The 14,545-nt window shown below is 42.8% G+C and overlaps 1 protein-coding gene across 1 annotated transcript in view; it reads left to right on the plus strand.

Moving 5' to 3' along the window:
- The first annotated feature begins 252 nt into the window (after nt 1-252).
- The window catches only part of Otol1 (otolin 1), a 28,748-nt gene continuing 14,455 nt past the window's right edge, over nt 253-14,545 (plus strand). Inside the window, exon 1 of the mRNA XM_005344105.2 lies at nt 253-288. The gene's annotated coding sequence lies outside the window, so the exon portion shown is untranslated. The remainder of the gene's footprint in view (nt 289-14,545) is intronic.

Here is a 14,545-nt window from a genome sequence, read left to right on the forward strand (position 1 = left end):
TGCTCCTCAGTTCTGTCTGAGAGACCTAATCCACTTCGCTTTTCTATCCACGTTTCCGCTAACGTTCTTGTCATAATCACTTAAAATTTAAAATGCTTCACAATTTTCCTGCAGTCCTATACTCTTCAGTCCTTAAGAGAACTGACCTTAATCCTCTATTCTAAGCAAACTACGTTTCTTTCATAATTATTATTATTATTATTATTTTTATTTTTATCAAGGAAATTTCTCCAAATCCTTGCAGTCTCTACTCATGGCCGAGTTCCAACGCTGCCTTCACAGTCTCAGGTATTTGCTGTAGCAACAGCCTGACGTCTTGGTCCTACTGTCTGCCTTAGCATATGTGTTCTTATAGCAGAATAGCACAGGCTGTGTAAATTATAAATCACAGACATTTATTAATATTTCTCATAGTTCTGGAAATCCAAGGTCCAGCGTTCACATCTGGTAAGGGCCTTAGTGTGTTCTACAATGAGCAAGGCAGAAGAACATAAAAGGAACAGGGACACCACACACACACACACACACACACACACACACACACACACATTATGTGTGTGCATATTTTTGTCTGGGTTAACCTGTGTTTCCGTGTGTCTGTGGAGGACTGACCTATGGGAAATCGGGGCAAACTCCTTCTGGTAAGAGATAGACCCTCTAACTGGTGTGAGAGGCTCTTACTCTCGTTAGCGCAAGAACCAAAGAATGGGCTCAGATGGACAATTTCACTGGAGTTTAAATGAAGAAACCCAGGGCAAGAAAAAGCTGTAAACTTCAGCAGTTGCACAGAGGAAGAGTGGATGAGGTGTTTGACCTAGGAAGGAGGTCAAACATGGTGGACAAACAGTACGTGGTGGGGTAGGGAGCTTTTCAGAAAGAGCAGGTGAGTCTCCAGAAAAGTAAATGCAGGTTCTGCCAAGCATCTGAAAGAGACAGAAAAGAGAAAAAGGGAATTTTGTATTTTTCTAATTCAGGCCTCAGAGGGCAGGCAGACCCAGATGACCCTTAAAGGGGTTCAGGGGGAGTGTGGCATCCTGGGAAGGAAATGCACAGCATCTCATTAAAGCAAAAACTCATGGCTTCTCTTTCTTTTGTTTGACTAAAGGTGAGCCTACCCAGCAGGGGTGGTCTCTTAGCCAGGTGATGGGTGATGTTTGACTAAAGGTGAGCCTACCCAGCAGGGGTGGTCTCTTAGCCAGGTGATGGGTGATGTTTGACTAAAGGTGAGCCTACCCAGCAGGGGTGGTCTCTTAGCCAGGTGATGGGCCTGGCCCCGGAATGCTAGGTCTCTTCGCAGGCCAGGGATTCTGTTCTCTTACTGGAAGTTTTCCGCTAGTGGGGCTTTATTGTTACTCTAGAGGACAGCAGCCTTGGGTGTCATTCCTTAGTTTCCTTAACTAAGTGTTTCTCATTGGCCTGGAACTTGTCATGCAACCTAGGCTGTCTGGCCAGTGACCTTCACCTCCACAGTAATGGATAGGTATGTGCCACTATCCTGGCATGCTTATAGGAGTTCAAGGGTTGAGCTCAGTTCCTTGTACTAGAGAAGAACATTACTGACTGTATTATTTCCTTTGAGTATGTATATATATATATATATATATATATATATATATATATATATATATATATATAAAATATATTCATATATATGGCAATGAAAAACTGGGCTATTTAAAAACCATAGCATTTTTATTTTTAATTTTAAAAATAACGACTCTACACTAAGGGTAGGCACATTTTTGACATGCCGTGTTTTGTCTTCAGTCATATTTTTGAATGCTGTGTCCTGAGCCCCATCGTGTGCACTAAGGAAAATGAGGCTGTGGAGCATCAGGACTGGAACGGTCTGCAGAAGGATTCATCTCTGGGCTCTGGGTTGCTCACTAGAAAGGGTACCTCTAATACACTTGTTCCCATGGATGCTTTGTTCAAACGCACCCCACAGGCTGGCTGGCTCCTTTCACCTCATGTTTGAATTCTACGAAACTGAAAATACTTATTTTTTTTTTGCTCTTAATTTTTTTAAAAACAACAAGACAATGAATGTTTTATACTTAAGGTCCTTCAAAGTCTAAACGAAGGACAGAAATATCTCTGCAGTTTGTGACACACCTCATCCTCGACTGATAAAGAGGCAAAGGGAGAGAGTTGGGGAGGGATGGAGCACAAGGTGCCACACAGAACCTGTGGAGCCACTTGGTCAGACACACATGGAAGGGGGTCTTGGAAGCGAGAGAGGTAAAAGCAAGCAACATTTAAGGGGTTACTCTTAAGGTTACCCAGGTCCTGGAAAATAAATCAGTCTGTGTACACATTCCATGTTATTTGTGTGTGTGTGTGTGTGTGTGTGTGTGTGTAGGCCATGTGTGTACAGATGCCCTTGGAAGCCAGAAGAGGCTACCAGCTCTCGTGGAGCTGGAGTTATAAGTTCTTGTGACCTGCCCAACGTGGGTGCCGGGAACTGAACTCCAGTCCTCTGGGAGACATGTGGGTGTTCTTAACCTCTGAGTTATCTCTCCAGTAACATAACAACATAGGAAAATTTCCGTATGTACAATTTCCAAATGTCAGTCTGTGGTTGAATTCAAGAAGGCTTCAGGTTTAATTATGACTTTATCTTGGATTTTAAACACTAAGGTATAAATGTATATTAGTTATGAATGCACATTAGCAAATATTAATTGATTTTATAGAATGATGTGTAAATCTGTCAGACTTTAGAAGAATATACGATATAAAGGAAACTATTTTTAGTGTTTAAATTGAATCACTACTATATTGCAATATTTCAAAGGTCCCTGGTAGGAGATTTGCCTATATTCTGGAACTCCACATTATTGAAAATAAAACGTCTTGCTGTTATAAAGGTTGAATATTTTCAGGAAGCAAAGAGCATTTTCAAATATAAGTGGTTCAAGGAACATTGGGTCTCTTATTGTTTGGATCAATGGGAATAGAACTAAATGGTTTTAAGAAAAGGCCTGAAGCCGCCCAGAAGACAATCCTTCTCTTTGGGCAGCCGGCTTGAATGATGAACAGGTCCGCAGACGTGGCTGGTGGTTACATGCTGACTTTATTTACACATTCAGTTGCAAAGTATAAGGAAGCATGTGGCCATTTAAAATTTCCATTCTATGCCTTACAGGCTTCTCAGAGTTGGAAACAAATGAATATTTCTGCAATAAGATTCTTAATAAGAGGGAGAATGAAACAATTTCATAGCAATTAAAGTCTGATCCAGAGTAAAATTAATTCCAAACAGTTTCAGAACTCTGTGTTACCAACTTTTAAAGAGGCAGAAAATTACGGTCTTCAAAACACAAGGCCCCCTGTTACACACTGAGCGAGGAAGCTTTCTCCTCTAATTCCTTTCTCTTTTGAGTTTGAACAAAGCGGTCAGGGTCAGGTGTGCATACCTGTTACGTGAGATACATGTCCAGGGGGAAAAGGTCACTGAATGACAGAGCGAACAAGAGCTGACAGGCTGTCTGAACTGCAGCCCTCAATGACCGCATTGCTCGGGAGGAAAGAAAGCTCACAAGCTCCTTTGGTTCAGGGTCAGGAATATGATCTGCTTGGGGGTGCACTGCTTTCTGAAGGAGCTTTCTTCTAGGCCGTCATTGTTCCCTTTTGAATTATACTCGATAGACTCAATATACCCTGGAGAGGAACACAAGACATTGTACAAAGTCATTTGGAAACGAATGTATATAAATTACATATAAGATCTTTTCCTGCTTGAAAATTTAATTTCACCTGATGCATTTTCTTTTTTTAAAGAGTAGTTTTATTTTTATTTACGTGTGTGTGTGTGTGTGTGTGTGAGTGTGAGTGAGTGTGTGTATGTGCACTTGGGTGCCTGAGGAGACCGGAAATGGGTGTCAGATTCCTGGAGCTGTGTGAGCCTTTTCCTCTGAGCGCTGGGAACTGAACCTGCATGGCTTGTGCTCTTAATCCCTGAGTCATCTCTCCAGCTCCTGATACATTTTCTGTCTTAAAATTTAATCCATAAAGGGCTCTGGGTGTAGTTTAGGGGTTCAGCACTTGTCTAGCCTACGCCTGGCTCTTATATCAGTCTCTAGCATAGAAAACAACATCCATTCCCCCCCCCCCCCCCCCAAGTCCCAAATGCGGAAGTCTCTTGAGTAATCACTGTCATTAGGGTTAGAAAGCACAGCATGTAGAGATGTTACTGTAACTTTGGCCGAAGACTTCCCAGCACAGCAGCGTCTAGCTTATCATAAGAAATCTGTAAGTCAGCTGGATGCCCAGCTCAGGGCTGAGCTTTCTTCTGGAGTCCCTGATACAGATCCCAAGGTGGGGATGGTGAGTTAAGGTGTCTGAGACCTTGAGTGGCCTGGAAAACTTGGTATTCAATGAGGTGACAGAGAGTGTGACAGAGACAGAGCTAGAGAGAGACTTACACAGAGAGAGACAGAGAGACACACACACAGAGACAGACACAGAACTCATCTCTCTCTTACATCTTTTAAGGGCACCAATCCCACCCGCAGGAGCTGTGTCCTCACTGGGTCGATATACCTAGAAGCTCTCTCAAATACAGTCGCAGAGGGAATGAAGACTTTGGTGTATGAGACACTGGGGACACAGCTGACCCACAGAGAGGCCGTTTTTCATACAACTAAATTTGAACAGACTTATCAGTGCTAAAAATGTCGCCTTTAAAGAAACACACAAAAATGACCCGAACAAAGCAATCTCTTTCACCAAGCATTATCACAGGGCAGAGACACAGGGTGCAAAAATCAAACACTGGCAATGAGTTTCAGTGAGTTGAAACTGTCTAGCAACTTATTGGAAAACGTTGTTTTCAATTTCATTAAATGTGAGTAAAGACAATGATTTGTGAGTATAGTCACACATATTTTATCAGCACTACCACGGGCTCCGGCAGTGAGGTGTTTTAAGCCATCTAAGTGGAGCGGGACATAAATCCACCCAGTGCCAGCAGGCCAGGGAGCGTAAGCAAGTGCAGGCTGGCGAGAATTCCTAATATGACCCAGCATAGCGCGCCTCACTCGCTAAGTGCTCTCAAGTGAATTGATGAAGATTCCAGTGGGCTACACACCTTTTAACTGCTGCTCAAGGTTGCTGCTGGTACTTCAGCGAAAAGCACATGCTCGGCACGGAAACACCCAGGAAGAACAGGGTAAAGAAACCACAGACACCTTGGAAAGAGAAGGAGGCAACGCGAGTTCAGTTTTGGCATAGGCCGCGTCTGAGTTTGCGTGTTGCATCTAATCCTCCCTCCTCAGTTAGCTTGAGAAAAAAAATTAATCACTTTCTGTGTTCTGATATACATAATTACATACATACATTTTCTCACACAATGCATCCTGGTCATAGGCTCCCTTCCCTCCACTCCTCCCAGCCCCCCCCCCCCCCACTCCACGTCCTGCCTCCCCCCCCAGCCCCGCCCTTCCCCTTAGTCCCAGAACCACTTCTTCATTTCCTTTCAGAAAGCCCAGGCCTCTCAGGAACATCAAGGGATGTGTTCTGCTATCGTATTAAAGTGGGGATGACAGCATTTGTCTCACATGGTTTTATTAACTAGGCAACTATTAATTGAATGTTATTCATGTGTTTATATTTAATAGTCCCATGCCGTCTTTCAGATCTACAACAGACTTGGACCTTTGCTCATTTAGCTTCTCTTTTCCTCTTTGAGCACAAAGGTTCATCCAAGCAACATAAGGGAAAGGATTGTGAGTCAATTTCCCTCCGGCAGGGGACGGCATGCACTAGGGAGACAGCTCACCAGGAGCAGGTTCCAGCAGAGAGCTGATGAGAGCGATGAGAGTGGATGATGAGATTGGGGTGTCAGGGTAAAGGGGCCTCTTCTGGGAGTGAGCGCTGGTTTTGTATCTTGAGAAGCACAAGTTTTGCTGGAATTCAGGCTGATTCGCAGACCTGCTCTGGTCCTGGACCTCAGAAGCGACAGTTCCGTAGGCACGGGTCTCAGGGCAGCGTCTTGCTCATTAGTACATTTCTAAGAGACAAAGTCCCTAGAGCTGCCGAGGGCAGAGGTTCTACTGCATTAAGTTTGGGAAACACTGGGGGAGCTTGGAGCTGCCACATCTGTGGATACTAGTTCCGATTCCAAGCTGAGACCAATGAAGCTGGCTTTTCCTTTATTCTTCCGTTCTTTCTTTTAAATAAAAGATTTATTTTTATTCTATGTGTAGAAATGTTTGCTTGCAGGTATGTATGTATGTATGTATGTATGTATGTATGTATGTGTACCACATGTGTGCCGGCCTGATCCCCAAGGAGGCAAAACCAAACCAAAATTAAACAACAAGGTGAACAAGCAAAAAAACCAAACCAAACCAACCAACCAACCAAAAATCCACCAACCAACCAACCATCCAACCAACCAACCATCTAACCAACCAACCAACCAACCAACCAACCAACCAACCAACCAACCAACCAACCAACCAACCATCAACCAACCAACCAAACAACAACCAACCGACCGACCGACCAAACCAACCAACCAACGAACGAACCAACCAACCAACCAACCAACCAACCAACCAACCCAACCAAACCTCCTGCAACTGGAATTACAAACAGTTATGTTCCCACACGTGGGTGTTAGGAACCAACCCAGGTCCTCTGCAAGAGTTAAGAGTGCTCTCGGCCACTGAACCACTGCTCCAACCCCTTGTCCTTCTTCTTAACAACACTTCCGTGATTCTGATGTAAGCAATCTCACTACAGCATTACACGTGAGTTTAGATCCAGATAGAGCTAACCTATTTCAGGGAAGCGTTTCATATGCACAATAATGAATGCAGGAAAATAGTCACATCAATCAACATTTGAGTGAGGTTAAAAACTGGAGTGAGTTTAAATAGCCCTCACTTGATGGACAGTCAACGAAAGTGTAACACAATCATTTAATTGGATTCTTCTGTGCAACAATTGAAGAGACGAAGGCAGATGTTCTATTTGCATTTTCCAAGGCTTAATGCTCTGTTGTGGAAAAGTCTCTAAGACAAGTAGCTCAGTGAAAGCAAGTTCCAGGACCAGATGGCCAGTGAATTATTTATCAAATTGTAGGTATGGAGACAGGGTATAAACACATGAAAGGGGAATGGAAGGATTCAGGTGTAACCGTGTGCATTTTGAGTGGAGGAAGGAAACAGTGATTGAGACATTCTTGCGATAGTTTATGTGTTTTCAGAAAGTAAATTAACATATAACTTTACATTACCTGTATTTAAAAATGAGAAAAGATCTAGCTCAAACCACCCCATTTATAGGTGAAGAAATTAACATTCGCCTGCCAAGAGTCTCAGATTGAGACCTGATTGCTTTTTCTCTGGGCACCGGATGAAGCCTTTTAAATGAAGTTGTGGTGGTATTGTCCCTACCTTCAGTACCCGGAGGCCGTGGGAGCTAAAGAGAAACAAGAAGCCAGCTGGGTGAGGCAGGGCTGTTGTAGGTAGCTTGCTTAATCTTGAGCTTGCCTGTGTTTAGGCGTGAGCGAACGGCTTTCCGGAAATACTGAAGCAGGAACGAGATAGATAGCCTTCACGATATTCACTAATGCACTCTAACCAGAGGCGCTGCTGAGTTACTCAGCACAATCACAGAACTCCCTCCACGTGGACGAGCTGTCAGGGAAGTCACGTGATAATTAGAAACATGCTTTGTAACTCACTGTGAGTAATCAGTCTATCGAGTTAGTGCAAGTCATAGGAAGGGCGCAATTTCTCAAACAACAAATTTGGAACGTGTTTGTGAGCACGGAATAAGGAGAGAATTTACATAAGCCGGAGCCGGAATGGATCATGGCGTCTGGTTAAACTAGCTGGCTGCATCCATCAGGAGTCTACTTACCAACGGGGCTACAGTTTAAGTCCCATTGGTTCAGGCTCCTTGGACTGCATGGATGGGTCGTTATTCTGTCCTGCCTCACGTCCTTTTTCTATATTTTGATGACTGCTTTACTCTTCTTTTGTTCAAATATCAGATGTGTTAATTCATAGTTTAATGGTCTGGCTTCCTCATTCCATCAATTTTTTTCCCACTGTGGGGTTCTTTGTTATCTAAAGGGCAACAGTTTAAAGGGGAACCTTTCATAAAGGCATCCTTCCAACCCACAGCCTCCAACAGCCACTCACTCAGTCTCTGTTACTTTAGTTTAGCGTGGGTGTGATGCTTATTAGCCTCTTAGCATCCGATCTTCAGTGTTTCATATCTGTTCTTTACTCCCTGTTTGTATTTCTCATGAGGATGTAAGCTCCATGGAAACAGGAACCATGTAGATTTTCCTTCTGCTTTATGACCAACCCGAGACTAGACTCTGGGGCTTGGGAAGGTCTCCTAAACACCATCAAAATGCATGAGAAAGGCATACCATGAGTGAACGATCCATCAGAGGCCGATAGCATTTTTAAAATTTATAAGTCCTCGGGAATATCACATGGTTACTCTCAAATAAGGGCAAAGATATGATTTTGGAAATGAATTTGGCCAAGAAAGACAGCAGAGTCCCATCCCCCAAACCACACAGGTTTCAGGCATTGTCCCTGGTCCACCAGATCCAGACGATAAGCCCCTGTCACCGAATAACACACACCTTGATTGCAGACCACAGAAATCGTACAGGAGCTGCACCGAAAGTCTCCTCTGTGTTTGTTAGCTTGCATAGTGGTGGAAGCCGGCAGCTGGGGAGAAAAGTTAGCGAGGAACTTTCTCAGCTTTTGACTTTGCACACAACAGCACCAACCCACAGGGCCACATGTTCCCACGGCCACAAGAGTGGTACAACTGTTATCAGGAAAGCCAGCTGATTTCTGATTGGATCTGCGTCCCACTTCACAGAAGCGTGGGAATTTATGACCAGTGCTGGAACCTGGTTGAAGTCCCATGGCTGGGGAAGTCACAGGCACCAGGGATGCACCTAAGACATTTGTTTTGCTGAACTGGCTTGCTGTCAAATAGCAAATATTTATGCTTAAACCCATAGACGAGTGCCATCCTGAGCTCTTACCAAAGAAGTTTCTCTCTGCAGTAATGGCAGTTAACGCAGAGACTTATGGTTGGTCCAAGTATTGAAAACAAGTGACTGTTGAGTACTCAGCCCTAAAGGTCACACCCATACCACCCCCTCCAAGACTCAGGGGATATTGTAGAAGAAGGAGTGGAAGAAAGGATGCGAGAGCTGGACAATGGGAAGTTGCTAAACACTGTCTTATGGGCATGACGTGGCTGTGGCATTCATGGACTCATAGAAGCTGCAGTTGCTGGCACAGATTCCTAATAAACTAAACCAGTAAATAGTAAGTTGGAGATGATGGAGGATCGTATGGGGCCCAGCACCACCCAGGGAAGCTACTGGAAGTCTCAGTCTGCTGAGTCTGCTGAGGGAGAAGAATACTTTGATATTAGTGGTGCAGCCACTGCTGAGCAGTAGATAAGGCCACACGGAAGCCTATGAGGGCAGGCTCTGCTTATGTGCAGGCTGGGTCAGAAAGCAAAAACCAAACCAAAAAGATGTCAGAATTAAATGGTGACTGGGTGGGAGGAGGTGTAGGTGACTTACTGGAGGTGGGGGAGCAAAAGGGGGGGAGGGGAAAGACCGTGACTGGAATATATTCTTTACCTATATGAAATTGCCAAAAATACATTAATAAAACATGAAATGAACTTGGCCAAGAACTGCTGATTCTCCGTGGGTGATAGGCTGACCCAGCACTGGGGAGGAGGGGGATCGCATTCAAGTATGTGCATGTGTTCTACATGGCTGCCCTCCTAACACAGAGTCTCCTTGAGAAGGGGAAAAAGATGTCTCAGAATACCCATATGTCACACAAGTAACCAGATAGAAGTTATAACACACAGCAAGCACACTTCATACAAAACAGAGTTTTTTGGATGAAATAGTAAGCCAAGAAGAATGGTCAACAAAGTTAGAGCTAAGATTCTAATAAATCTCAAGTCATTTGCATTTGATCAGATTTCAGAGCCTTTCTCCAGATCCGGAGGAAGTTACTACCCCCCTTGTCACACAGGCACTCCCCTCTCATTGGGTAAGGACAAACCTTGGAAAAAAGAAATCAGACCCCTGTCTGATGACAAACGAAATTGAAATTGCCAGGGTGCTATCCAGGAGAAGGATTGCCGATAAGGGGACACCTGTAAGGTATGGGATGATTACAAATATTGATTTATTTTATCTTCCATCAGGCCCTCTGAAATGAGATCCCAGGCTTAAAAAGTTCCCATTAATATTACTTGCCTCCAGGAAATAAAAATATGAATAGAAATGGTAAAGCATGCAATTACTAACAGGTACTTCTGCTCTTCGGTATTAAGTCTATTTTTCATATTGATTTTTGAAATGCAGAAGTCTGTGGATTAGAGTATAGAATCGTTCTTAACTCTAGAGTGACTGACTTTGTAAATGTCTGTGAGGAGAGTAGACAAAGCAAATTCTAAAGGAGGAACAGGGAACACATGCTGTCTTGGTAGCATGCAGTGGTTAATTTTCTTCCGAGAGGATGTGCAGTGAAGATCCTAATAATCAAATTTTGTTCAGGTCATAATAGTTTAGATCAGCTTCGTTTACAGCACCATAGATCAATACAGAGCTGCATTAAAAGTGTGGTTTCCTTCATAACAATTATCCAGTGAGGAAAAATATTTTGCTTTAAAAATGTTTTGTTTGTGGTGTTTTACAGAAAAATTACGAATAGTTCCAGAAGCTTAATATGCATTATTGTCTATGATAGAATGAGTGGGATATTATATTTGTGGACATATTGATCATTTATTTTCATTACATCTTACAAGGGATTTATAATTCATGAATAAAAATGAACTGTGATGTAACCTTAGGTGAATATTGTTAAGACAGAAACCAATTTTTATTTATTGTGTTCTTCTACCACCCATTATTCAGGAAAAGCCACTAGGGTCCTTTCTTTGGATGCTCAAGTCAAGTCTCATTTTGAAAGTTCGTAAAGGACACTGGCATTCATTTTACAGGCTGACAAAATCAGTTTTTCTAATGCGGTCTGCTCTGTATTGACAAAGCTCACACTCCGTGTCCCTGGGAATAGACCAGGAAAGTCATTAACAGAAGAATCCCCATCTAAAAATTTTTCCAAGAAATATTTTTTCCTTCTGAAATTCATATTTTATCCAATATTCCCTGTTAGTCTTCAAGGTCTTGGCAGGAGTCCAAGATAAAACTAACAAGTATATTTTAGAATGTTTAAAAAACAATTAGCTAGAAATATACAGGCATTAATTAATTAGGTTAAGGGCGCTAAGAAGATACTCGACACAATTTATCCCATTTTCTTTAGTGTGGAATAAAGCCTAGACACTTGGCTGCTCTTCTCAGTTCCTGGGATTTATGAGACATTAGGCAGAGGTCCATATTAGAGAAGAAACTTTATTTTCATTTACCTATTGTAGTGATATGACATTTATTATAAATTAGTCCTACTAGGGTAGCCTATAAGATTTGCAATCTAAGTGCGGTGCATAATCTCCTTCCAACTGTTTTAATTGACATTCTGCTCTAATGAACCCACAGGCCATTACCTGGTTAATTGCTTGAGTTACAGTGCTTATACAATGCCATTCTTTGTCCTTGGTCTTTGGGGGTATTAAATAGCACGGCTGTCCTGGAGAGGAAGAGGTGCTGTTTTTCATGTGATGCATTAGCCTCTTGGTAGCGTTTCAGGGACAGGCTCCCTTCTGTTCTTCTCGGACTGATACCAAATCTGATACTTATGAGGTCTTCGCTAGTCTGGGATTCTCAACTCCCTTCAGGAGAGCCCTTGACCTCTCAAGGGCTTCTCAAACTGGAGACTCAAGCAGAGTTTTCTAGGAGTTGACTCAGGTCCTGGAAAAGGCCTGGAGCTAAGTGACAAAATGAGACCGGAGAGTGTTTAATTCCCCAGCACCCACTGAGATTAGCCAGGATTTATTGGGAAAGGTCTCTTAATACTTTAGAATTAGAAAAGGCACAGAGCCAGCTCACATAGCTCCAATTCTTTGTTTTGAATAAGTCACTCAGTCCCGGGGAGTGGGAAGGCATGCCAGGTTCATGAGGCAGGTAGTGACCTAGGCTCAAGGTTCCCTTAAGAACCCATATCCACTAAGAGGTCTTGCAATCCCCAGTTCTGGAGTAGAGCAAAAGAGGTGAGGGTGAGGAGGAGTGCGCCAGAGCAGTGCAGAGAATCACTGTGTGGGTCTTCCACGATTTCTACCCGTACGAGGATGACGTGGGTCAGGGAAATAAATAGCCCTGTGAGCTGCCATGACTACCAGAGGCTTCTAAAGCACTTGTTGAGACCTCGAGACAAGGAAGACACTCAGGGCTGCTTACAAGCCTAGGTGGACTGCTCTTCTCAACTTCACACTCATGTGTTTTTACATGCATGCTTCTACATGTGTGAAGGGCCCTCAAGTCACCACCAGGTTCCAGTGGGTATGGAAGACCAATGGGTGTGGAAGATGCCGATAGAGTTTGGGCTATCAATTATATATTTTTACATACTATGCATACACAGCTACTCTGTTGCCATCCATGAACTTCTGACTATCTTAATGTTAATGTTTCTGATGACTGGAATAGTTTTAGATTGTTCTGGGTTAAAATAATAAAGGTATGTGTTTATCTCTCTGTGTGTCTGTTTCTCTCTCTCTCTCTGGAAAACAGAAGTTTGGTAACAGGAATCTGTATAAAACAATAAAATTTATTGCAGGACATCTCTTTAGTAGTTACACTTTGCATTTGAGATGCTTACACCTGGGCTTGTGGTAAGTGTATAAAAGAAATCAATACAGATTCTCCCACACTCAGAAGCTAGGCTACTAAGCTGTTGGTAGTCAAAATTACAACCTACCACCATGTCCCAGCACCATGTGCAGCTTCAAAGACTAACTTAACAAAAAGGTGTATTCATTTTCAAACTTCTGCATCCTTAAGTTTCCCCAGAGGATACCCTTTGGCAAATCTTCATGTCTTTCCTATAACACCCCCAGTGAGGAGCACTGCAAAAACCAGGCATTCTGTTCAATCTTCAGAAGGGGAAGCGGTCTGCTCAGACGTAGCCAGACTCACTTCAATGAGAGTGAGGATATTTCTGACCAAAGGCATAGAAAAGACTCAATGAAATTGACCTCATAGAGAGTCTCTCATCTGGGTCCCTGTCTTTATCACGGTTTTTCTGTTAATACGCCAATTTGATAAAAATATATTGTGGATATTAAATTTAAGTGTGCAATGACAACTTCGATAGATTGCTAACAAATACTTAGATCAATTGCTAGACAAAGGTACAGAGCAGGTGCTACGATCTATATATGATCTAGTCATATGATCTATGTCCCTGAGTTTTTTTAAATCAGTGAGCTCTGTGTTTGAGAACAGCCATAAGTCTCCAGAAGAGTCAAGAAGAACAGAACAAAGAGTTCCCACGTTCCCTCTACCCACACCCTTAGCTTTTACAACCAGAGAATTATCTGCTGGGACATTTGACTTCTGTTTCATTATCCAGCCGTACAATTACAGGTTCACACTGTCCCTCTCTCCAACCTTCTGTTGAACAAATGGAAGAACAAAACCGGGAGGGCAGACTTGGCCAGAATCCCCGTGAGTGAAAGCTCATGCAATCAAGCAATAATAATTTTGTTCTTCCCTTTGAAAAGTTTCTCTTTAAAAAATTTTTTCATTTCTCAGTTTTGGCGATGTGGAGCCGGGGCTTATTTTTACGCCTAAAGTTGTTATACATTTTTATCAGCGTGCCAACCCTAGAGGTGACTTCATTTCTTCATCAACAGGCACCTCTTGGCCTTGTCCGAGCTTGGCTGATCTTTCTCTAACTGCTCTAGTCAGTGTGTCTCGACTTGCAGTGATCCAGAATGTATACCTTGATTCAGAGCAGGGTGGGAAGAGTAGGAACCGAAAAAGCAGCATACAGAGAGGGAAAGCAATATCCCCATCTGCAGCTGGACTCTGTGTGATGTCATATTCTGAACCAAAGCCAATCTCTTCCCATTTGACAGAAAAATGCTGAGAATATGTTTCCATTTTACTGCATACTTATAAGGGGAAAAAAAAGCATTTAACTTGGTAGAGTGTGATGGTACATTCAATATGCTTAATAAACTTATAATGGGTTCATTTATTTAGACACTGGAAGAAATAGGCTCCCACTGGACAATAGAAATTACAGTGCTTTTGCTGCCTCCATCAACACAATGGGATGTGCAGAGCCTGTCAGAGCTGATTATAATCACTCTGGAATTGCCCTTAAAAATGAACCAGGAAACAGGAATCTGTGCTGACGATGTCTCTTTTCCTTCCTTTTGATACTTCATGTATTTGAGCATAAACTTGAGATATGAGAGCTAGAAGCTTCCCTGAACTAGAAGAATTGAGGCAACAGCTTATCAGAAACTGTTTGTTGTATTTTCAAAGACCTGAGAGCATAACACCATACACCCCAAGAAGGAAAGAGGACCCATAGCCCATAGGAGGAAAGAG

Source organism: Microtus ochrogaster, chromosome 1 (assembly GCF_000317375.1).
Source record: "Microtus ochrogaster isolate Prairie Vole_2 chromosome 1, MicOch1.0, whole genome shotgun sequence".
In the NCBI taxonomy this organism is placed as follows: Eukaryota; Metazoa; Chordata; class Mammalia; order Rodentia; family Cricetidae; genus Microtus; species Microtus ochrogaster.